This window comes from Ictalurus punctatus, unplaced genomic scaffold (assembly GCF_001660625.3).
Source record: "Ictalurus punctatus breed USDA103 unplaced genomic scaffold, Coco_2.0 Super-Scaffold_100056, whole genome shotgun sequence".
Lineage (NCBI taxonomy): Eukaryota > Metazoa > Chordata > Actinopteri > Siluriformes > Ictaluridae > Ictalurus > Ictalurus punctatus.
In genome coordinates this window covers 2,770,892-2,796,600 of record NW_026521088.1, presented here as the reverse complement: position 1 = coordinate 2,796,600, position 25,709 = coordinate 2,770,892, and the positions used below count along the sequence as shown (strand labels likewise).

Below are 25,709 nucleotides of genomic sequence, written 5' to 3'. Positions count from 1 at the left end.
AAAATATACTTCATCTTACTCTTATTTAATTAAATTTTTTAAATTAATATTTAATTCATCGATGATTGTAGACGTTTTGAGGTTTCACGTTCTTTGTGCTTTATTATCATAAATATACACTTTGTTTAAACTTTTGAGTTTGGACACAAAATGTAAACATTCCTCATGAATCCAGAACATTCATTTGTTTATTATTTAGAAAGTAATAATTAAACAGCTGAATAAAATGATCAGATTAATCACTTGCAACATTTAGGATATGAATTTCTTGTATTGAGAGAGGTTTTTAATTATACACAGATATAAATAGATGTTGTTTATTTGTAGTTTTCATATTTGACTCAGTACATTACACCACATTTATTTAATCAACTATTTATCAAGTTTTTTCAATATTGAACTGAATGATTGTTCAATATCAATAAAAATCTTCAAATAATCTATCAACACCATCAATACATCTAATAAGTAAATTAAAAATCTACATTTATCCAGCTGATCTATTGACTGGTTTATTGAAAGTTTTACAGCTTCGGCAGGTAAAGAAGCCATGGCTTTAATCTGATCTTCTGATTTCTAATGATAATTAAATGACAAAATACAGAATTAAAGAATATCTTTATTTAAATTCAAAATCACGAATCATTTAAAAATATGGACTAGAAGTCATTTCTACAAGTGTTCATACAGACAGAAAGACCAGAGATGAAACGGATTTAACAGATACAGGACAATTAGGACAAGGAAAGTGAGAGAACTAGAATTATCATTTTTTTTTATTATTTTTTTTTTAAAATTACAACTGTGTTCAAGATCACAGCAAAAAGACAGTAGAGGAAACAAAGGGAAAAAATATTTCACATTTCCTGTTTAAATTCAACAGTAAAATCTCATGAACTGAAGACATCGTGACTTTTTGAAACCGGTCGTTACATTTTTGAGTCAAACGGAGCAGGTAGTGATGAAGAAGCTGCCTCGAAAGATCATTTCTTTTCCTCGAAGAGTAAAAAAAAAAAAAAAAAAAAAAAAAAAAAAAAAAAAAAAAACCATGAAATCCTAAATGCATGAAAAATAATCTATGTACATTTTATGTCTAATTACAGTGAACCCTACGGAGAGTGAAGCTCACAGAGGCAAAGTGTTCACGCTACAGCAAATTTCACCGGTTGACGCTAAACTCGCTCACTTAGAAGGTGCGTTTCTCTGTCCCGGGATATTCCTAGCACTGTGTGAAAGCTCCTGAGATGTCCAGCATGGAGACGTGTGTGTGTATGTTGATGTGTACACAGTACCAATGGTCAGGATGTACTGTTGTGTCCGAGTTTCTCGTTCTCCTGAAAAACACACGTGCGCGCGCACGCACACACACACACACACACACACACACACACAATGGAATTGTAAAGCAAAACATTGGAATATATATCTTAATCACATCTCATAGTCCTTTTATAGAGTCTGAATCAGTTTGACTGATTCATTTCGAGTTTATTCAGAGTCGAATCACTTTCTAGTGAGAATCAAATACTCATCTCAGTCTAGTTCGTTTGGAAGTGTGCGACTCTCACTAGAAAATTATTCGACTCCGAATCGTCTCGAAACGAATCAAAACCGATTCAGACTGGACAAATGGACTAATAGAAGAGAAAGAGCAACAGGAAAGAGGACAGCCTTCCTGCTGAAAGCAAACCGGATCAGAATCTTACATTAGATTATTTTCTATATTTTTATTTTAAATCAGTTGTGTTGTTTTTCTTCTTTCTGCACTCGATTGAGGAAACACAGCAATGATAAATAAATAAATAAATTTATCTGTCCAGCTTCCTCCTCTTCGTCCCCCAGAATGACGTGTGGGTGACGGATTGACGGATTTAAAAAAAGATGTCTGGGCAAACTGTGACCTCCTAGAGTTAAAAGTGAGCATCCAAGGAAATTTAATGTGTTAACTGCACTACATTCTGCAGTCACAGCACCAGAAAAAATATGTCCATCTACTGTACATGTTAACACACAAAAAAAGCTTTTGAGTATTAGTTACCCTGTCTTACTGTACAAGGCACCTGCAAATAATAAAGCAAGTAAATAAAAGTTCATCTATCATTTCACTTCCACTAATCAGTCTTTTGACCAGTCTAAAAATAAAAAGACTAAAAAGAAACAGACTTAGCAAGAAGAACTGAAGATATGTGGATGATGATGTCTCAGTTCCACCGCAGCTTCAACAGCCCTGGATCTTCTCCTTTAAAGCTTGGAGAAGGGCACGTCTTTCGGACTCTTCTTTTCCAGGGCTGCCTGCGCTGACTTCATAAGATCCTGTGTCTGCAACATGTTCATGTTCCAAGTAGCCTGGAGACGCAGAGGAGATATCTCAGATTTCGACCGCTCTACTTTGTGTTTGTGGCCATACTGTGTGTGCATGGGTCTACCTTGAGGCTAAAAATGCTTTTCATGTCTTAAGCAGGTTCTTACCATGTAGTCTAGGCTCTCAGTCACACTGTGGTCTCAGGAGTAGAGGAGGTTGATTTTGGTTCCTTGGACAGCGACGCGACTCCGGCCTGCAATCTCACCTGCTATTTCCAGAGCTCCAGCAATCATGGACTATCAGGGAACACACGACTGCAGAGATGAAGAACAGAACACACACTTGCCTTCATTTATACTAAATAATAAAGCTACATGAAAAAAATACATGGTACAACCCAAAGTCACATTCTTCTGTTATCATTCCATATCTTCCATGTGTCAGTCCAGAATTTCACCTTTTTGTGATCACAGAAATTAACGCAAAATCAAGAAACTCCACAATATTCAGAGGAGCTTCCACTTTTTCAAAGTCACTGCAAATTTGGGCCAAAACATGTCATGACACGTCATCACCACAACAGGCCTTCAGCACAGGTTACTCTACTTCCTGAAAAAGTGCAGACCCGGATACAAGTTACGTTCACATTCATGGGACAATTCACATTCACAGTTCCATTGTAACTGAACTCGGACCACCTTCTACAGGTAGTCTCGGGTTCGGTACCGCAGTGCACTTCCCAGTCCACATTACGACGGTCACATTACCAACTTTTCATGCAAACTGCTCTGTGTTGGACTAAACATCCAGTGGGAAAGCCCACTAGAAGAGCTACACTGCAGAATTTTTCTGTCTAAAAATGAACAAATTTCAGGTTTTGTAGCTCTTCTTTGATAAATGACAAGATGGTAATATCATAAAATAGTTCATCATAAAACTTTGTATTAAAACCAGACATCTGATGCTCACAGTGGTTTATTTAATCTTCAACAAACTGCAAATGTAAATAATTGTTCAGAGTGTGCCCCCTTGTGGTCAACTCTTTCATAGGGGCTTGTACGAGTCAGAACAATCAGCCCATTCTTATCTTCTCATCACTTACTATCTCTATATATGATCACATGGACAAAAATAGCTTGTTTACAGATCTTGGTGTAAACATGTAAGCAAGCAATGTATGGCAAGTTAATGTTCCTCATACCTTCACCTGAAACCAGGCATCCTGTGTGCACAGACGAATATCACAGGCTGTGATTAGATCCACTCCTGCGAAAGAAGAAATCAGATCCACAAAAAAAAAAACTTAGTAATTCAGTCTCCTGCAGCTAAAAGCCCCAGTAAAAGATAACTCTCTGATGGTTAAAGCGTTGCAGGAAAAGTGACAGCAAACAATATGGATGGAACTTCCCAGAGTTGTGGTGAGTGTATGAGATGATGGTACTTAACACTCCCAACAGACCTGCTTCCACACAAACGCCATGCACTTCCACCACCACGGGCTTTGGGCACTGCAGACACATCAAACACAAAGTTCAGTTTATATACCACAATGTATTACTCTAATAGGTTATTGATTGTACAAATACTACATGCATGTAGAACCCCTACATGCTTTGTGTTTAATTTATGTAAGGAATAAACATACGGTTATAGGAAAACAGTCAACGATCCAATGAAGTGGAGTGACCGTTATCACCCTAAGGTAGAACTGCACATTCTGAAGTGTTTTATTCCCCTTACACCACAGCAAGTTGTCAACAAGCGCATTTCGTTATTAATTAAAGAAGATCATGTCATACACATTAATCTATTTTAAAGGCTGATCGACAGTGGATCTTACAGATGCCGATAACCAAGTCAGGTAGCACCTACTAATAACCGATTACTACTGAATGGAAATATAACACTCAGTGGAAAAATTAAGTTCACTTTATTACAAAAATAAACAGTACTGACCGTACCATGAAAATGTACTGCACTTTTTCTAATGAAATATATATATATATATATATATATATATATATATATATATATATATATATATATATATATATATATATATATATATATATATATATATATATATATATATATATATATATATATATATATATATATATATATATCATCAGACTTTTAATCTGAGGGTCCAGGGTTCAAGTCCCTGTTTGGGTGTTGTAGTACCCTCCATATCTTCTGAGAGGACCAGTGAAACCATCTAAGGTGCCTCTTTCCAGCATGTTTTGTTCAGCAAGCAAAATGGGCAAACTAAGGGTAAACATTCAGCAGGTTGTCAAGTTACTAATGGTTACCAGGTGAGAGTGTTGCTACCTAAGCTTTGTTACCTTTTAGCATGAAGTTGACAAAGACATGGGTGGTCATCATAGAGATTGGAGTCCATATAACAGCATCCTTATTAGACTGCGCAGAAAATCATGGGTCTGTGTGAAAAAGAGCACACTGAATGACCCCGACATGATTTGAACCTTCTGATCTGGAGTCAGACGCACTTCCGTTGCGCCACGAGGTCCCAGCTCGAAGCCTATAGCGCATCATGGTGCAAGGCATACTTGTTCATCGGCGTGGCGATCAAGACGCATTGGAACTCGGAGACAGGTGGTGGGCTGTGACTGTTGCGACTAGTGTCTGACATCTGGGCAAGAGCTCTTTCAGAGGACAAGGCACGAGCCCTTTAAAGGGATAACCTGCCTGGTTTCCCTTCCCTGAACATTAAGGGAGATTTTCAAGATCAAATGGTAGATCTCACCCCAGTGCGTGAGAGTGAAGCGCGGACAACTTATACCTGAAGCGCAACTCAGGGACTCAACTGCCTATGCGATAGAACCATGGTTCAGCCTTCTTCTGGGTAACTTCACACATTTACCATTTGTACGAGGCCTTTGTGTCATTATACGTGTCAGACGATGGGCAATCAGTGGCAAAGGTGGCGTAAACCTGCTTTTTGCGAGGCATACAGAGCCAAGATTACACGTCAGTTTGTGGTGTGGAATTAACGTGTTTGTTAGAAATTTTGGTCTCCTTGTGCAGAAAAGCCAAGTTTAATTAAAAATGCTGATGCTATTCTACTTGTTCTCATACCATGACACGAAGGCATTCCTTGAACCAAGACAAGCCTCCAGAGTGAGCCTTACGAATAAGAGTTATGCTGGTAACGATTTCCAAGCGACATGCTGGTCAAAAGTGTGCTAGTTGTAAACAAAAATACGAACAAGGTCGTTAAACAGAAAGCACTGGGGTTAAGTTGATCTCAACTTAGAAACTGGCCAACATAATAGATAGGACCAAAGTTCAACATTCTCTTGGTTAACGTCACCATTTTACAGGTTTCACAAGAACCTTGTCTCTTTGTATGTCTCAGACTGCAGGCAGTCAGTGGGTAAAGAAGTATGAAGGACAGAGCCGTGGTTGAACCCTGTTGGTTTGTATCCTTGAATAGTGGTGCTGAGCTGTGTTAATAGTTTGTAGAAAGCCATGAGAACCAGATGGGATTTATGTCTGTGAGAACCGTTGAACTAGAGCGTCCACAGGCCTGACCTACAAGCTCGAGGGTAAAGTGCACTCTCTCTCCTCGAGCCCAGATAGCTCAGTCGGTAGAGCGTCAGACTTTTAATCTGAGGGTCCAGGGTTCAAGTCCCTGTTTGCGTGTTGTAGTACCCTCCAGATCCTCTGAGAGGTCCAGTGAAACCATCTAAGGTGCCTCTTTCCAGCATGTTTTGTTCAGCAAGCAAAATGGGCAAACTAAGGGTAAACATTCAGCAGGTTGTCAAGTTACTAATGGTTACTAGGTGAGAGTGTTGCTACCTAAGCTTTGTTACCTTTTAGCATGAAGTTGACAAAGACAAGGGTGGTCATCATAGAGATTGGAGTCCATATAACAGCATCCTTATTAGACTGCGCAGAAAATCATGGGTCTGTGTGAAAAAGAGCACATTGAATGACCCCGACATGATTTGAACCTTCTGATCTGGAGTCAGACGCACTTCCGTTGCGCCACGAGGTCCCAGCTCGAAGCCTATAGCGCATCATGGTGCAAGGCATACTTGTTCATCGGCGTGGCCATCAAGACGCATTGGAACTCGGAGACAGGTGGTGGGCTGTGACTGTTGCGACTAGTGTCTGACATCTGGGCAAGAGCTCTTTCAGAGGACAAGGCACGAGCCCTTTAAAGGCATAACCTGGCTGGTTTCCCTTCCCTGGACATTAAGGGAGATTTTCAAGATCAAATGGTAGATCTCACCCCAGTGCGTGAGAGTGAAGCGCGGACAACTTATACCTGAAGCGCAACTCAGGGACTCAACTGCCTATGCGATAGAACCATGGTTCAGCCTTCTTCTGGGTAACTTCACACATTTACCATTTGTACGAGGCCTTTGTGTCATTATACGTGTCAGACGATGGGCAATCAGTGGCAAAGGTGGCGTAAACCTGCTTTTTGCGAGGCATACAGAGACAAGATTACACGTCAGTTTGTGGTGTGGAATTAACGTGTTTGTTAGAAATTTTGGTCTCCTTGTGCAGAAAAGCCAAGTTTAATTAAAAATGCTGATGCTATTCTACTTGTTCTCATACCATGACACGAAGGCATTCCTTGAATCAAGACAAGCCTCCAGAGTGAGCCTTACGAATAAGAGTTATGCTGGTAACGATTTCCAAGCGACATGCTGGTCAAAAGTGTGCTAGTTGTAAACAAAAATACGAACAAGGTCGTTAAACAGAAAGCACTGGGGTTAAGTTGATCTCAACTTAGAAACTGGCCAACATAATAGATAGGACCAAAGTTCAACATTCTCTTGGTTAACGTCACCATTTTACAGGTTTCACAAGAACCTTGTCTCTTTGTATGTCTCAGACTGCAGGCAGTCAGTGGGTAAAGAAGTATGAAGGACAGAGCCGTGGTTGAACCCTGTTGGTTTGTATCCTTGAATAGTGGTGCTGAGCTGTGTTAATAGTTTGTAGAAAGCCATGAGAACCAGATGGGATTTATGTCTGTGAGAACCGTTGAACTAGAGCGTCCACAGGCCTGACCTACAAGCTCGAGGGTAAAGTGCGCTCTCTCTCCTCGAGCCCAGATAGCTCAGTCGGTAGAGCGTCAGACTTTTAGTCTGAGGGTCCAGGGTTCAAGTCCCTGTTTGCGTGTTGTAGTACCCTCCAGATCCTCCGAGAGGTCCAGTGAAACCATCTAAGGTGCCTCTTTCCAGCATGTTTTGTTCAGCAAGCAAAATGGGCAAACTAAGGGTAAACATTCAGCAGGTTGTCAAGTTACTAATGGTTACTAGGTGAGAGTGTTGCTACCTAAGCTTTGTTACCTTTTAGCATGAAGTTGACAAAGACATGGGTGGTCATCATAGAGATTGGAGTCCATATAACAGCATCCTTATTAGACTGCGCAGAAAATCATGGGTCTGTGTGAAAAAGAGCACATTGAATGACCCCGACATGATTTGAACCTTCTGATCTGGAGTCAGACGCACTTCCGTTGCGCCACGAGGTCCCAGCTCGAAGCCTATAGCGCATCATGGTGCAAGGCATACTTGTTCATCGGCGTGGCCATCAAGACGCATTGGAACTCGGAGACAGGTGGTGGGCTGTGACTGTTGCGACTAGTGTCTGACATCTGGGCAAGAGCTCTTTCAGAGGACAAGGCACGAGCCCTTTAAAGGCATAACCTGGCTGGTTTCCCTTCCCTGGACATTAAGGGAGATTTTCAAGATCAAATGGTAGATCTCACCCCAGTGCATTGAATGACCCCGACATGATTTGAACACGCAACCGTTGCTCGCTCGCTCTCTCTCTCTCTCTATCTATTTTATATATATATATATATAAAAACAAACACACACACTATGAATAAATATTAAAGTAAATAAAAAGATGTACAGTATTTCACAATAAAGTGAGAACTCCCCTCACATTTTTGTAAATATTTGATGATATCTTTTCATGTGACAACACTGAAGAAATGACACTTTGCTACAGTGTAAAGTAGTGAGTGTACAGCTTGTGTAACAGTGTAAATTTGCTGTCCCCTCAAAATAACTCAACACACAATGTCTAAACCGCTAGCAACAAAAGTGAGTACACCCCCAAGTAAAAATGTCCAAATCGGGCCCAATTAACCATTTTCCCTCCCCGGTGTCATGTGACTTGTTAGTGTTACAAGGTCTCAGGTGTGAATGGGGAGCAGGTGTGTAAAATTTGGTGTCATCACTCTCACACTCCCTCATACTGGTCACTGGAAGTTCGACATGGCACCTCAAGGCAAAGAACTCTCTGAGGATGTGAAAAAAAAAAGAATTCTTGCTCTACATAAAAATGGCCTAGGCTTTAAGAAGATTACCAAGACCCTGACACTGAGCTGCAGCACGGTGGCCCAGACCATACAGCGGTTTAACAGGACAGGTTGCACTCAGAACAGGCCTCGCCATGGTCGACCAAAGAAGAAGTTGATTGCACGTGCTCAGCGTCATATCCAGAGGTTGTCTTTGGGAAATAGTGCTGCCAGCATTGCTGCAAAGGTTGAAGGGGTGGGGGGTCAGCCTGGGCTTTGGACACTGCAGACACAAACACAAAATCAAGTTTATATACGACAATGTATTACTCGAATAGGTTATTGATTGTGCAAATACTATATGCATGTAGAACCCCTACATGCTTTGCGTTTAATATGTATTATGTAAGGAATAAACATGCGGTTAAACGAGCTTCATTTTGGTAAAATTCAAACATTCAACATTCAAAGATGGGGGGGGGGGGGGGGGCTACAGAAATCATTTGTTGCCTCAGCTGGTAAATACAGTAGCAAATGTACCAGGTCATAAATTGGCTAACGTATTGGAGAGACAATCCAAAGTGTTCAAAGAAGAGTTGGGTCCACTACTGGAGAGAGAACTCCAGAGGCTGGTGGAAGACAAGATCATTGAACCAATGCAGTTTGCAGAGTGGGCAGCTCCCATTGTTCCAGTCAGAAAACTGATGGTTCTACCCCAATTTGTAGGGATTATAAATTCGCAGTAAATCCAGCTCTAGTGTGGAACAGTATCCAATTCCCAAGGTAGAAGATTTATTTGCTCAGTCGGCAGGAGGAAAGAATTTCCCAACTGGACATGACCCATGCGCATCAGAAGATAATACTGTACAAAAATTCCAATAAGTATGTTACAATCAACATGCACAAGGGATTATGTACTTACAACAGGCCACCATTTGGAGTTGCTTCAAGTCCAGTGATCTTCCAGCACACAATAGAAGGGATTCTGCAAGACATCAAACGCGTCACAGTTTATCTGGATTGCATTCTAGTCTCAGGGGCTAATGAACATCTGCAGAACTTGGATGAGGTACTAAGTAGGATAGAAAAGAGTGGACTGAGGCAAAGAAGGAGCAAGTGCGAGTCCTTGGGAGAAGTAGAGATATTTTTAGGTCACAAAATTAATGCCATAGGATTACAGTCGAAAGACAGGTCCTATATTATGTTTGAGACAGCTGGCATTGTAGCCGTGAAATCAGCTAACATTATGCTCCATGTAATGTTTGCGATATCCAGTTATTTGTTAAACGCTAACGCATTGCAGTGTTATAAACTACCTCCTAATGGACCACCATGCATCTCCATTCAGCCCGTGTCCTGTCAGCTAAATGTAGCATAATGTCACTAATAATTATTCACATGTTCATGCTTTTAATAAATCTTTTTATCCTGACACCGTATCAGTGAATTTAAACTAATGCCTGCATTCAGAGTATAAGGGGTGTGTGTGTGTTCAGGAGTGCACCTTAGCACTTATTAGTCATGGTCAGACAGTGTTTGAACTAAAATATATCTCTATATCTCTCTCTCTCTCTCTCTCTCCCCCCCAGTATCAGCCAGAGGAGGATGCCCTCCAGGAGTTTTTAATTTTATAGGTTTTTTTTTTAATTCTCTGGGTTTTTAAAAAAAATAATAAAAATCACACCATGGTACTGAGCATGTGTACTTTTGGTGGTATCGTTACCAACGACTAGATTTTTGGTATCATGACATCCCTAATATGTAAGGAAATAGGATGAACTCTGCATACAGGGAAGCTTAGTTTTATGGGGACTCGCGTAGTGGTTCCACCTCCGCGGCGTGCGGCTCTTCTAAGACATCTACACGAAACCCATCCAGGAATTACCAGGATGAAAGGCCTGGTGCGTAGCTATATGTGGTTGCCACACTTGGATGCAGAGCTGGAAGCATTGGTCAAATCGTGTGCAGTCTATCAGGAAAACAGAAACGCTCCGGCAAACGCGCCACTGCATGCGTGAGAGATACCAGAGCAACCATGGAGAAGGATTCACATTGATTACGGTGCACCGTGGATGGGTAGAATGTTCTTGATCGTGGTAGAAGCATTCTCAAAATGGATAGAGGCTTATCTGTTAATCAAGTCTACATCCACAGTTACCATTCAGTGCTTAAGACAAACCTTTAGCCAACACAGGATACCAGAAGTAGTGATGTCAGACCATAGCAGTTTTTTTGTTTTTTTTACCAGTGCTGAATTCCAAGAGTTTATGGAAAGAAACGGAATTAAACACAAGCACAGCACCCTACCATGCATCTTCCAGTGGTCTGGCTGAAAGGGCCGTTCAAACATTCAAAACCCTGATGAAAAGAGTGCTGGAGAGTCCATTGAAAAAGCTAGGCAAAGTGCTGTTCAGTTACCGAACGACGCCACAGTCGACCACTGGCAAATCAGCCGCTAATCAGCTGTGTGGAAGGAAACTGGTCTACACAGGGTCTCATTGAGATACAAATAATTGAGAAAAATGGTACCATGACCAACATGCAAAGGAAAGATATCTCGTGGTGGGTGACCCAGTGTATACTAGGAACTTCAGCTCTGGACCTACTTTTATTCCAGGAACAGTTCAGAAAAAGACTGGTCCTGTATGGTGCACAGTAGCATTGGGAAGTGGGCAAGTAGTGCACTGACATATTGATCAGGTGAGAGATGGGCACAATGCAACATCCGTAGCACCAGAGTTGTAAGACACTTCACGGCCAGATGTTGCCATTCCAGCGCATTCTACAAAAGACTCAGGTTCTTCATTCTCTGAGGAAAGTCACAAACAAAAACTGGGAGGAACTTCTGAAGTGGCTGCATCAGAAACTTTCCTTGGGATGGAAAACCCCGAGTTGAGAAGGTCTACACGTACTAAATCTCCAAGCTATCTGAAAGATTATAATTAGTGTAGTGGTGAGTTCCCCAAACGCAGGGCAAGAATGAACCCAGGAACTGAACTGAATCTCAAGAGAAAGTGGGGCATGCAATAAGACAATGGCCCAAAACAAAGAATGGTTAAAGAACAATAAAGTTATTGGTTTGAATGGCCAAAACTGAAGTCCAAGCCTATGTGCAGGACTAATAAACAGTTACTGGAAATGATTAGTTGCAGTTCTTGCTGCACAAGGGGGTCAGATCAGATACTGAAGGCAAAAGGTTCACATACTTTTGCCACTCCCAGATATGTAATATTGGATTATTTTCTGCAATAAATAAATGACCAAGTATAACATGTGTCACGTTTGTTTAAATGGGTTCTCTGAGTAGTTTTAGGACTTGTCTGAAAATCTTGTTATTTATGTAGAAATATAGGAAACTCTAAAGGGTTCACAAACTTTCAAGCACCACTGTAGCTGTGATGTGCAGCAAAAGGTTGTTGAGCTTCACAAAATGGGAAGTGTCTATAAGAAAATAGCACAAGCATCGAAAATGCTCATTTCCACCATCAGGACAATAATTAAGAAGTTCCAGTCAACCGGAAATGTTATGAATTAACCTGGAATTGGACGCGTGTCTATATCGTCTCAACACACTGAAGAGGACGGTTCGAGTGGACAAAACATCTCCAAGGATCACAGCTGGAGAATTGCAGGAGTTAGTTGTGTCTTGGGGTCAGAAAGTCTCCAAAACTACAATATGAAGTCACCTACATCACCACAAGTTGTTGGAAGGGTTTCAAGAAAAAAGCCTCTACTCTCATCCAAAAACACACTCAGGTGTCTTCAGTTGGCCAGACACTACTGGAACTTCAAATGGGATCGGGTTCTATGGTCAGATGAAACCAAAATAGAGCTTTTTGGTAATAAACACCAGAGGTGGTTTTGAAGCACACAGATAGGTAGCCATATGGAAAAGTACCTCATGCCCACGGTTAAATATGGTGGTGGATCTTTAATGTTTTGGGAATGTTTTTCTGCCAGAGGACCTGGACATATTGTTAGGATACATGGATATTAAATAAAAACCTGACTGCCTCTGCCAGAAAGATTAAAATGTGCCGTGGTTGGATCTTCCAGCAGGACAGTGATCCAAAACATACATCAAAATCAACGCAAAAACGGTTTACTGACCACAAAATCATCAAGTCATTTAACACTAATGATCAGTATTGAAAATATTAACATGGATATCTGAGTCTGCTAATAAAATTAACTTCTACTTGCAGACAAATTTTGTAGTGTTTAGGACATTTAACACCCTTCCGTCCAAAAGAAACCAAAAGGGGGTACAAACTTTTACACTCCACTGTATTTGGTTGAAATTGCGCTTATAGAACAACTGAACAGCAACGTTTCCATACAGGTTTTAGTGAAGTGTTTAACAATAGCAACTTGACTTGAAATGGATGATGTTTCATTAGCGTGGCCTGTGCCCAAATCCTGCACGACTGCGTATCTAGGTACACTACACACGGTCTGAACGAATGGAGTCTCTACCGCACCTAGTGCACTAGAGATAGACATTCCATACAAGGTGATTTGGGACGGAGCCAGTGCACAGAAACCGTTTCCCTGCGAGAGGCGCAGGTGAAGCTGGAGCTGTGTGACTGATTTGTGCACCTGTGACTACAGAACTATCTCAAGTCTCCACACGGAGAGCTGTTCAAGAGAAAAACACTCCTAAAGAACAAATCACTGCGTCAGCGAGACATCAACCCTTTAACTAGACGTTCATCCCAATTCCACACAAATACCGCGGAACTACTTAGGGCTGAGAGACAGTTCAAAAAGCACTGAAAATAAAGTCACTCGGTAAACAGTTGCTCTCTGCGTCACCCAGACAGCGAGGCGGATAAACTACAAGTTCCCGAGAAGCGTCAGATTTACTAAACTAACTAGTTCACCGTTTATCCGGCGCTAAATAAACTCCCACCGAGTTAACTCAGGTTAGTACTTTATACGAAAACAGCCGCAGAGCTAACAAGCTAGCAGCTTAGTGAATAAATAAGGCCAAACGCGTTCACCTACCCACCTACAGTCGGGTGTGAAGTCTACAAGTTGCTCAGTGCTGCGTTTTCTCTCCACTCCTGTAGTTCTCCGTCATTAAATGCGGTTCAGAGACGGCTTCCATTACACCAATCACCAGTCGTCAGTGAGTAACCCGCTCGCCATGTACAACCTGCTACCTTTAACAGACAGACGCGGTTAGTCACGCCCATGGACGCCAGAGAGGATAATATGATTGGTTCGAACGTGCGTGGTGGGTGGAGCCACGAGAGAGCGCTCTACATAGAGTTTAAATCTATTACTTCATCCCCAGTGAAATCCTCTTATACAGAGACTAAGGGTCCATAGAGTAGGATTCAGTCATTATCTACATCATTTAATTCGCTTGAGTGACACCTGTTTATAATAGTTTCACATAAAATCACAAATATTATAGCTTAAAAATGCAACTCATACAAATTTTTTTTGAAAATAAATTATATATTTTGTAAATGTATAAAATAAAACTTGTGTCCTATGTGGTGGTGTAGTGGCTAGCACAAGGACAGATTTAGTGATTTGTCGGATCCTAGACAAAATATAGGGATGGGGCCCTCATTTCAGTGTTTTAACATCAATATTTAAAATTTCAGCTTATGTTATTTAGCATTAACAGCAATAATCAGGCGTGTACGGGGCCTAAAAGTGGCCCTGGACTTTCTGGCCCCGAGTGGACCACCACACCCGGTCCACAATACGCCACTCATGAAGTAAGCATTCTGATGGCATTTTAGAAAAAAAACACAATTAATTAGCAAAAAGTAAAAATAAAACTTTCTTAACCATAAGTTTATGCAGCGTTTTGGGGGCCCTTGCTAGCTCGGGGCCCAAGGCAATTGCTGCACGTACGTTATCATGTTTGCCTTGCACCTCCAGTTTTGGAGGTTCAATTCCTGCCTCTGCCCTGCATCGTAGTTCTCATCGTGCTTCAGGGGGTTTCATCCGGGTACTCTGGTTTCCTCCCACAGTCCAAAGACATGCGTTGTAGGCCGATTGGTATCTCTAAAAAATGTGTGCAATTGTGCCCTGCAATGGGTTGGCACCCTGTCCTGGGTGTCCCCCCACCTTGTGCCCTGAGTCCCCTGTGAGTCTTGACTCTGTGTAGGAAAAATGGGTGGATCTATGTGTCCTGCTCTAAAAAAAAAAAAAAAAAAAAAAAGAACCTGTTTGAATATTAGTACTTGCAAACAAGCTAAAGTGTTGTGTGAAGTGTATTAAAGAAGACAGAGCACTTGTGAATTTTAGACTTGACTGAAAATCACTTACACACAAACAAACAAAAAACCTCAAAAGTGTAAACTCTGGGTTTAAGTATCTGTCCAGTGAAGTATTTAGCAGCGCATTTATCTCCATATCAGGTGTGTTATACCATTACACTGAGCAGACTGACCTATCATAACAATCAGCATATAGTCTCATATTCCATATTCTATTATATACTAGCAGTATTATTTAACTGAAAGTCAAAACTTTTGCTACTAAAACCATGCAGTAGAACTGCTCGATAGAAATAACATTGCTCATGTGACATCCTATTAAATGTAAATATTATGTATATGTACTTTGGCTAGTTGTTTTTTTCTCCATATGGTTATAATGTTCCCAAGACTAATACATCACAGGTATTCATAATGTATACATAAGATGGACTACCATAACAAAATGAGCATAAAGTTCAAGTCATGCACAGATGTTTATAATCGAATCATTTTCCTATATGTCACAAATGACCAAATAGTCTTCAGTAATTCCAGACAGCATGGAGAAAGTTAAATAAAGTGAAGTGAAGGATATAATGGATGCCTGAAGGGTTGCATAAAACAACTCAAAACTATGACTACACAATAAATTGATGGGATTTATGTGCATTAAATTGTGTTTTTATGAAACATCTTAAGAAACAGGGGAATAATGTCGACTGAGATTGATTACTTAAAGTGAAAAACAATAAGAATCATTTTATAATAAATAAATAATGTACAATGTAAAATAGATCAATTATTTACAATAACCTGATTGCATAAGTGTGCACACCCTTAAACACATTTAAATTTTATCACAGCATTTCATCTTTTTGGATAAGAGTAGATCAGTTTGGAGCGTCTTGATTTAGCAATATTTTGCCATTCTTCCTTGCAAAAGCATTCTAACTCCGTCAGATTGGCTGGACATCTCCTGTGCACAGCCCTCTCCGGGAAACCCCACAGATTTATGATTGGATTTAGGTCTGGACTCTGACTGGGCCATTCCAAAAGCTTGAACTTGTTTTGGTGAAGTCATTCGTTTGTTGATCTGGAGGTTTGCTTGGTCGTTAACATGCTGAAAGGTGAAATTTCTCTTCATCTTAAGTGTTGTAGCAGAAGCCTTAATGTTTTGTACCAAAATTGACTGATATTTGGAGTTATTCATTATTCCCTCCATCCTGATTAAAGCCCAGGTCCAGCTGAAGAAAAACCACTCCAAAGCTCAGTGCTTCCCTGTGGGGATGGTGCTCTTTTGGTGTTGCATTGTTTTTTTTTTTTTGCCAAACATGTTTTTTGGTTATAGCTAAAAAGTTAAATTTTGGTCTTGTCAGGTATCATAACATTATTCCACATGGTTTTGGGAGATAAAAAAGGAGTAATTTTAGATGTGTAATTCACAACCTTAAACTTTTCATTCAAAACGTTGCTAAATGTTTGAGATTTTTCTTTATTCTCTCGACCATATAAACCATAATACTTAAATACTTAAGAGACGACAACTGAATTTATTTGTGATATTTGTCTTTGTACGGAATGAATGAACACAGAATATTCCAGGTGAAACCATCAGGGTTGAACAGCATTAATAGGCACTAGATGGGACAGTGATGTGAAGTTTAAATAGACCCTGTAATGCAGCCTGGCTGGGGTTTTAAGGTCATGTAAAAATCCACTTAAAAATGATATTATATAGAACACGGATACATTCATGGCTCATTTGTTCACATTTAATCCGCACTGAATCATTTGTCAAGTACTGAATAGAAACCATATTCTGTTTATTAAAATTTACTCCAAGTACGTGCATACCATGTGTGTAAAAAGAAAATCAGTACCATCATGCCCTTCTTTAGAGATTTTATATTGATTAGTTTCACTTGTCCATTTGCTCTTACTATGTTAATATTTACGAGGGGCATCTACACACAAATTGTGTTTTTGCTTTGTGCAGGATAATAAAATACATCAAAAAGGCACTCGGGATAAACATTGTGTACATGGACTTTTTAATAATGCTGTAAAATGATTAGCAAAAGGAGACTTCATAATCTTGCTTACAAATCAGAATATATAACTTCAAATAATAATAAACACAGGAAGACATTTCTGTAACCCATCATTCACAACAGCCTTTAAATCTGTTTGCTGGTCCATCTGTAAGAGAAAAAATATTATACATGCATACAAAAATAAATTTCCAGCCCAGCTACACATTTGAGGTTTCATGCTAACTGCAGTTCTACCTGCTTTTTATAGTTACAGGTGTGAGTCACATTTCTTCTGTCATATTCTGCAGAGAGCATAATAAAGCACACCCTTCTTTTTCCCCCTGGTTTCACAGACAAGGCCTAAGCCTAGTCCCAGACTAAAATGTATGTCTGAGCTGTTTTAACTGAAAGCTACTTGCACGGACGGATCTTAAAACACGTCAGTGCCATTGTTTTATCTCAGGATGTGCACCAGAAATATTTTTTTCTAAAGACACGTTTATAAAAGCTACTGAAATGTCCTAATTTATTGAAGATCTAATCCTGGCTTAATGAAAACCCTGTCTGTGAAACTGGGCCTTTATCTTCTAGTGAAGGAGAAGAACATTCATTGAGCCTGTAATAAACTTTTAAACAATCTTTAAATAGTAAAAAATTAAGGACACTAATGTAGTAACCGCTGAAAGTATCATGGTGAATATAGTCACAAATAAGGTCAAATATTTCACAAGACCTTGAGCAGGGATAGTTGTGACTTTCACAATATAACATCCTCTACACAACACCAGCAACGATGAACTAAACCTGTTCTGAGACCAGGAGCTATGTTGAAAGAAGAGAGAGCAGCACCTTGCACAGGAAGAACCTCTCCTCCTACTCGTCAACCCCATCATACTTACACTTCTTGCAGCATAACTGGACTCACCTCTGTGTAGCACAAGTCAAACCACTGAACAGAAAAAGGTTGGTGGGTGGACTACAAGACACAGTCACACTTTATTTATAATAATAGAGTGTTTATTCAGAGTCGTACCATCACCTCTTGGGAGAGGGTGAAGATGGCTACCTGTGTTGGAGTGTGATGGAGAACAAGATCACTGCAGCACAAGCACCATGGCCAGAAACCCTTTTGACCTAAAAAAAAGAAAAAACATGTTTGGTAAATCATGAGGCTGTCTAACAGAAATTAAATCAATACATAAAAACATGACAAGCATTCTGGCTAGGTCAGCTGATGAAGGACAACATACCCCAGCCCACTTAGCTTCCACATGACAGCCAGGAAGTCTTTCTTGGTGGCCTCCAACACAGCCAAGCACTGCATGTGGAAAACAGCACCTCAGTAAGAATCTGAAAATAAAAGATCATCACCTGGGGCTCACAGAGGCCAGAAATGCTGCTTATGTAGAAAGTGTAAAAGCAACTCAACATCCAGGTCATAAACACACACTCAGCAGGAATATAGATTTATAATCTGCGGCTTTAAACAACGTTTGGGGGAAGGTGCACTTCCTAAACATGACCACACGATGGCAGTCAAGATCCATCCAGAACACCACGCAGCGCTGCTATTTTATTTATTTTATTTTATTAATCACCCTTTCTTCTTCTTCTTCTTCTTCTTCTTCTTCTTCTTATTATTATTATTATTATTATTATTGTAGTATTCATATTAGCATAAGATTAGGAAATAATTTCTAAAAACTCAGTCACACCTTCATGCTACCTCTGTGCATGATGTCAATGGTGCACTGCTCCTCTTTCTCCATAGATACAGGGAGCCTCGACTTTAAGCCTTTTTATTGCAAAAGCAGCTGCTACAATAATAATTATGTGTAGATGGAAAAAAAAGTATTAGGCTAAGCAAATGTTCTGAGTTTTTTTCTAGCAGTTTTTGACTTTTTATTTCAATTTGTGTAGCGCTTTTTACAATAGACATTGTCTCAAAGCAGCTTTACAGAAATATCAACATGGTATACAGATATTAAAGGTGCGAATTTATCCCAACTGAGCAAGCCACTGAGTGGCGACGGTGGCAAAGAAAAACTCCCTAAGATGTTTTAAGAGGAAGAAACCTTGAGAGGAACCCGACTCAGAAGGAACCCATCCTCATCTGGGTAACAACAGATAGTGTGAAAAAGTTCATTATGGATTCATATGAAGTCTGTATGGCCTTAGGAGCAGCCGTAGTCCCAGCAGTCTGGAATTAAAGAAGATTTGAGCTCCATCCAGAGGCAGAAAGGATCTGGATCTCTAGTATCTCCATAAATTCGTGGGGGGCTCGGTGAAAGGAGAGAGGGAGAAAAAAGATAATTATGACTGCGAATTAGTAGAACAGAATCTAGTCAGGGTAGGCTTGAGTAAACAAAATACGTTTTAAGCTTAGACTTAAACACTGAGACTGTGTATGAGTCCCGAACACTAATAGGAAGACTGTTCCATAACTGTGGGGCTCTATAAGAGAAAGCTCTTCCCCCTGCTGTAGCCTTCACTATTCGAGGTACCATCAGATAGCCTGCATCTTTTGATCTAAGTAGGCGTGGCGGATCATAGAAAACCAAAAGGTCCATTAGATATTGTGGCGCGAGACCATTTAGTGCTTTATAGGTCAATAAAAGTATTTTATAATCAGTGTGAGATTTCACTGGGAGCCAATGCAGTATTGATAATATCGGTGTGATATGGTCGTATTTTCTAGTTCTAGTTAGGACTCTAGTAGCTGCATTCTGGACTAACTGGAGTTTATTTATATTCCTACTGGAACATCCAGACAGTATGGCATTACAGTAATCTAATCTAGAGGTGACGAATGCATGAACTAGTATTTCCGCATCATGTAGTGACAATATGTTTCTTATTTTAGAAATGTTTCTGAGATGAAAGAAGGCTATCCTAGTAATATTATCTACATGAGCATCAAATGATAGGCTGGAGTCAATAATCACTCCAAGGTCTTTAACTGCTGTACATGATGAAACAGAAAGTCCATCCAGAGTAACCATGTGATCAGAAAGAATACTTCTAGCTACACGTGGGCCTAATAAAAGTATTTCTGTTTTATCAGAATTAAGTAGAAGGAAGTTAGTTAACATCCAACATCTAATGTCCTTTACACAATCCTCAACTTTACTAAGCTTCTGTCTGTCCTCTGGCTTCGCTGAAACATACAGCTGTGTATCATCAGCATAACAGTGGAAGCTAATTCCATGTTTACGAATAATTTGACCAAGGGGTAGCATATATAAAGTAAAGAGCAGTGGGCCTAAAACAGACATGTACATGTATTTCATCAACACTGCTACGAGCTTATTTTTTCCCCATAACAATAATATAGCCTTATTCTCTGTTTACTCTGTTATAGAAAGACTATAACTTTATTCCCAGTTCCTCTCCTTAATTTCAGTCACTTCCTCACTGAAACCTATAATCAGAATAACTCCAAAGCTCAGGACCCAAGTCTCTACTCTAAATCATGTGTCTAGAACACAGGCTCTGAACTCTTATCTAACACATTTGGTGTTTTATCTGCTCTAAAGCACCCACCTCAGCTCGTGCAGGCCGCTTAATTAGCTGATGACTTGAATCAGGTGAGTTTGGTGCAGGTTCTAATTGAACATCCTCAGGAGTGTAAAGAAGCCTCTCTCTAATATCTTTCTTACCGGTTCAACTCCAACTTCATCACCACCCTAAGAAAGCACTGCATGTTAGTAGTGTTCAGGGTCAGTATCTAAACTGATAATCTATTCACACACACTAGCACTACTGCACTTCACATCCAGTATTTCCTTCTCTAATGTAGTGGGTTCATAATAAAACTGCCATATTAAATCATGAGCACCAAAAGTCATGTTTATTCTCATCACTGCTCCTGTGTAGCTTAATATGTTCTGTAGAAGGCCTCGACTATTTCACTCGAGAATATCCACAAATAGGGAAGAAGATTACAGAGATAAATGTAATGTATACATTATTATATTAAAACAACGATTATCAAGGGAGAGAAAGAAAGTGAGTTCTAGACCTCTGATCTGTACATGACGTCATCAAAGATCTTATGGTTCACTGCTCCAATTTAACTGTGTGTGTGTGTGTTAGGGATGCACCGATGCCGATACCAGTACTCAGGTGTCGGCCCGATACTGTGTTCATGTACTCGTACTTGTAAAACTACCCCGATACAACCGCACCGACACCACTTTATGACAACGTGACATAGCCTAAACTCTCTTCACTTGAGTAGGCAGTCGGAAGAGGAGCAATGTCAGCAAATCGTCACACGCACGTAATGCGACACCGCTAGCTTTAGCCTCAGAGTCACCGACACTGACTTTCTTCAATTTACTTTCTGTCAGCGTTATCTTTTATTCCCAACATGACCTCAGTCCCCATCAGATGGAGGAGAAATCATCACGTGACTGAGGAAGAAAGTGTGTGTCCTCTAAGTCAGGGATTAAACACCTCTGAGAAGGTTTATAAACTTTATAAAGCGGAGTTTGTGGAGCACAGAAGCATGATAGTGATGCGGTCGCAAGCTGCTCAAAAGGTTTAGTTTAATTTAAGTTTGTCATTATATGCTGTATCTGCGCGCTTGCAGTGTAAATTCTGTCGGAAGTGATGTGTTAGTAACTGGTCACGCGCGTTGCTGGTCATGCGCGGCGTAGACGCGCTGATACAGAGTGTAGCGCGAGTAAGATCTGTAATGTCTAATTCACACATTATGATCAAAAGTAAAATCATGTCTAAAGACACCGAGATACAGAAACCACAAGTTGCAGTGAAAGTGAGTTTTTATTATTCATTTAGGACTGGACTTTAATTCTGTGCTTTTTGTGCATCCATAAAAAATAATAATGCTATCTATCTAACTATTTATAAATGTTTATATATATTTATCTTATATAGTTAGTTTACATTTATATTATATAAGTACTTATGCATTATTTTTTTTATGGATTCACAAAAAGCAGCGAATTAAACTACAGTCCTAAATTAATTAATTATATATATATATATATATATATGTGTGTGTGTGTGTGTGTGTGTGTGTGTGTGTGTGTGTGTGTGTGTGTGTGTATTGGGTTCTTTTCTGTTTTGGACAAACATCTGTGTAAAGTTTTAGTCTGAATTTATATTTGTAACACTCAGTTTGTGGATTTTATTTTAAATAAACAAAAGAAGGCACTGAAAGTTTGCCCCGCCCCCATCAGATTAATCGACAAAATAATTGACCAATTAATCGATTGTGAAAATAATTGTTAGTTGCAGCTCTAATAATAAGCTGTATCATGAAATTGTTTTTTTTTTAAAATAATAAAAACACCTTAATTCTTTTCAAAATAGAGTTGTCTTTGAGAAGAAGAATGGAGTGTAATATAGTGTGAATCATAAAAATTCTATTTCATTTCTATTTGTTTACAGAAAGACTTCAGCAATAAAAGCAGTATTTTGCTGTAGTTGTTAAGGGGCCGTTTATACCACAACGTTTTCAAATAAAAACCGAAAACTTCTGATGCGGTTTGGCTGTTTGTTTCCATGACGACGGCGTTCCGGGGTCTGAAAACTTTGGAAAACGGGTTTCAAAGGGCAAGTTTTTGAAAACGATGCCGTTATCATCTCCGGTAAATCATGTAAATTATTATCCAGAAAAACCACAGCTCCTCCGTTTACTTGTATTTGTTTACAGCGCGGTCTTTCCCTCATCAATATGGCGGACACATACAGTTGGTACGTGGTTAAAGAGAGTGTCGTGTTTATACAATAAACCAGTATGTTTATTAGAAACTACTGTCTGCAATATATAAGTATATCATATCAAAGTCCATATAACATGGCTATCATACTTAAAGCGACTTATTAACCCTAGAATGCATGAACCAAAAAGCCTACACAAATGCATAAAGTGGGTCGAAAATGAACCATACTGGATTGGATGGTTTTCTTAATTAATTTGGTGTCCTATTTAAAATAATTATTTGATATAATGTATGATACACAAATGCCTGCAGTCCAGACCTTTCACCAATTGAAAACATTTGGTGCTTCCTGAAATGAAAAATACGACAAAGAAGACTGAGGACTGTTGAGCAGCTAGGATTCTGTATCAGACACAAATGAGACAACCTTCCTCTCCCAAAACTCTAGCAACTGGTCTGCTCAGTTCCCAGACTTACACAGACTGTTGTTAAAAGAAGAGGGGATACCACACAGTGGTAAACATGGTCCTGTCCCAACTTTTTTTAGATGTGTTGCTGCCATCATATTCAAAATGACCTTATTTTTATGACCTTATTTATTTTCCCTTAAAATGGTACATTTCCTCAGTTTAAACATTTGATGTATTCTATGTTCTTTTGTGAATAAAATATGGGTTTATGAGATTTGCAAATCATTGCATTATGTTTTTATTTACATTTTACACAGCGTCACAATTTTTTTAGAATTGGGGTTGTAGAAAACAAGGCTTGGATGCTAGAAATGCACTATAAGATTTTACAAAGAAACAGAGGGGTATACATAGACAAACTAAACAAGAGCTAAAGAGTGATAATCATATGACTTGCTCAGTATCTTTCTGTGTTTTTCTTTCCAGCTGTAGTGCTTTTGAATGCTGTTATGGTGGAAAGTATAAGGAAGGGATTTGATTATCCAGTGTGGCTTGGGGAGATTGACACTTGTATACAATCTTTTTAGAATCTGTCTCAGTCTGGCTCATATACAGAAAAAAATAAAATATTTGGTTATTTGATTCAAACAGAAGCAGATGTTTGTCTACTATATGGAACTGAACTTTCAAAACAAAATCATAGGAAGCTTAACAACCCAAAGTTTAATCATTTATACTCTGCAACCTACAATTCCAAGCAAAGAATTTCATCGTACTGGATTATGTGTTACGTTATGTGTTTACAGTACTTTTCTGGAAGCCCGGGTCTAGAATGTGAAACATATCTGAAATATATTTTACAAAACATAATTTGTTACTTAACTCATTTAAATGTGGCAACCCCAAAAAATGCTGGGTGGTGTTGGCTCGAATTTAGCCTATTACCCAAAAACATTTAAAACTCAACTTAGAAGCCAATACTCACATGTACCTCTGAGCCCAGTTGGAGATAGAAAAAACACACCAGCCGTGAGTGAGAAGAAGCAAGGGTCCAGCTTTATTGTTCCATTCCACCACACGAGATCCACACCGATGAGAATTCTCAGAAGTGATCCCCATACCCTGAGCTTAAGCTCCAGTATTTATACTGTATTTACACACTAGATAACCCATAGGTTTCCAGAAAAGGCCTATTTCACTTACCCATAGAATTGAAACCAGGGGTTTTACTTTACACACAAAATCAGAACCCTGGCATTTCCAACAACCCAGGAAACAAAAACCCAGGGTTTCTAGTTACCTAGGTTGCCAAAAACCAAGATTCCCATTTACCTAGGTTTTCAAAAACCAGGATTCTCTTTTACCTAGGTTTTCAAAAACCAGGATTCTCTTTTACCTAGGTTTTCAAAAACCAGGATTCCTATTTCCCTAGGTTAAAAAAATGACGTAAGCAAGACGACTAAACAACCGGGAGGGACCTTGGTCTTATCGTTATCTCGAGGGGGGGGGCAGCCACCCTTATAACTGGCTTTCTTCATGGTTCTCTAAAAATTAAGGCTTTCCTTGCGAGACGAGAATCTTCACCATCTGAATCATGAGTAAGTTATATTTTCCTATTTTTTTTCCCCTGTATTTCTCGTTTATAATTTATTTTCATATTTGCACTATATTTCTTAGTTTATATATATTTATACTACTTGAAAAGCGGTTTACTGTACTTCCAACTTCTTAATATCATTACAGTTCTACTGTCCTGCATATCCTACTATTCTGTTTTTTATAGAGTTTCTCTATCACTATAAGATATTATTAAAGTTATTCATGTGTGTTTATGTATGTTGTGTCTACTTGCCCGCCCTTGACTGCACGAGTGTGTGTGTGTGTGTTTTAGCACTCCTCAGCTCGTACACTTCTTTTTGACTTTTTTTTGACTATTACTGCTCTTAAATTGCTCGTAATTCCAATCTGTCAATGTCCGCCTAATCCCGCTTCTACGTGTCTAGGTGTCCGTTTTTCCTTCTTCTCCCTTATGTTTATTTTATGACATTTTTTATCCACAACATTTCCCCCTCTGAGGCTGTGAAGCCTCATACACTACCTTAATTAAGCGGATATCTGTGGAGGAACTGGTTCTGCCGCACCCCATGGCCGTCCCCCGCTATCTGTCGGAGGATTACTCTAACAAGGCCATAATCCCTGCGCCCGTCGTCCCCGTAATCCAATGGGTCCCTTACATTAACCACTTCTACGCAACACTGATCCGAACAGGAGCTGAGGAGGTTTTGTAGACCTGGTGGGAGACGTGCTAGTGTTGTGCGCCCTGGGGTCTCATAGTAGATTGGCAGCTGGAGAATGGGCCTTAGGACCCCCCTACATCCACTTTGCGCCGGACATGTGTAGATGTACCTAGCCATAACTCTTAACCCTTAACTTACTTCTCCTTTTAACTATGTATATATATATATCTCATTTCGAATTTAACTACCTTGATTATACGTTTGTTTGCCTACATCGATTATAAGATTAACTGAGTTCCCCTAATCATTTATTACTACTACTACTGCCATACGTATGAGTACACTACAGTAACTAACTACTTGATCTACACGTCCCTATCTTTCTCAACTAGGCCTGTCAGCCCACAGTTTTGTATTTGTCGGGACCTGCAGATTCTTGCTTCCCCTCAAAAACCAAACCCCAGTCTTTCGCAGTCAGGGGTGGGCGAAAAAAACCTCTTACGAGGAAAAATTCCCACCCT

General features: G+C 39.6%; 1 long non-coding RNA gene across 12 annotated transcripts; it reads right to left on the bottom strand.

The window, feature by feature from the left end:
* Positions 1-601: 601 nt before the first annotated feature.
* On the bottom strand, positions 602-18,198 carry LOC128630452 (uncharacterized). Of its 12 annotated transcripts, none has more exons than XR_008394789.1 (6): positions 18,099-18,198; positions 17,915-17,982; positions 8,661-8,874; positions 2,470-3,810; positions 1,130-2,346; positions 602-989 (listed from the first exon to the last, which is right to left on the bottom strand). It is a non-coding gene; the product is annotated as an uncharacterized LOC128630452 (long non-coding RNA). The 12 variants fall into 12 exon arrangements; XR_008394791.1 differs by having other exon boundaries at positions 1,187-2,346; XR_008394785.1 differs by having other exon boundaries at positions 602-2,346; positions 2,470-2,616; positions 3,504-3,810.
* Positions 18,199-25,709: the final 7,511 nt, after the last annotated feature.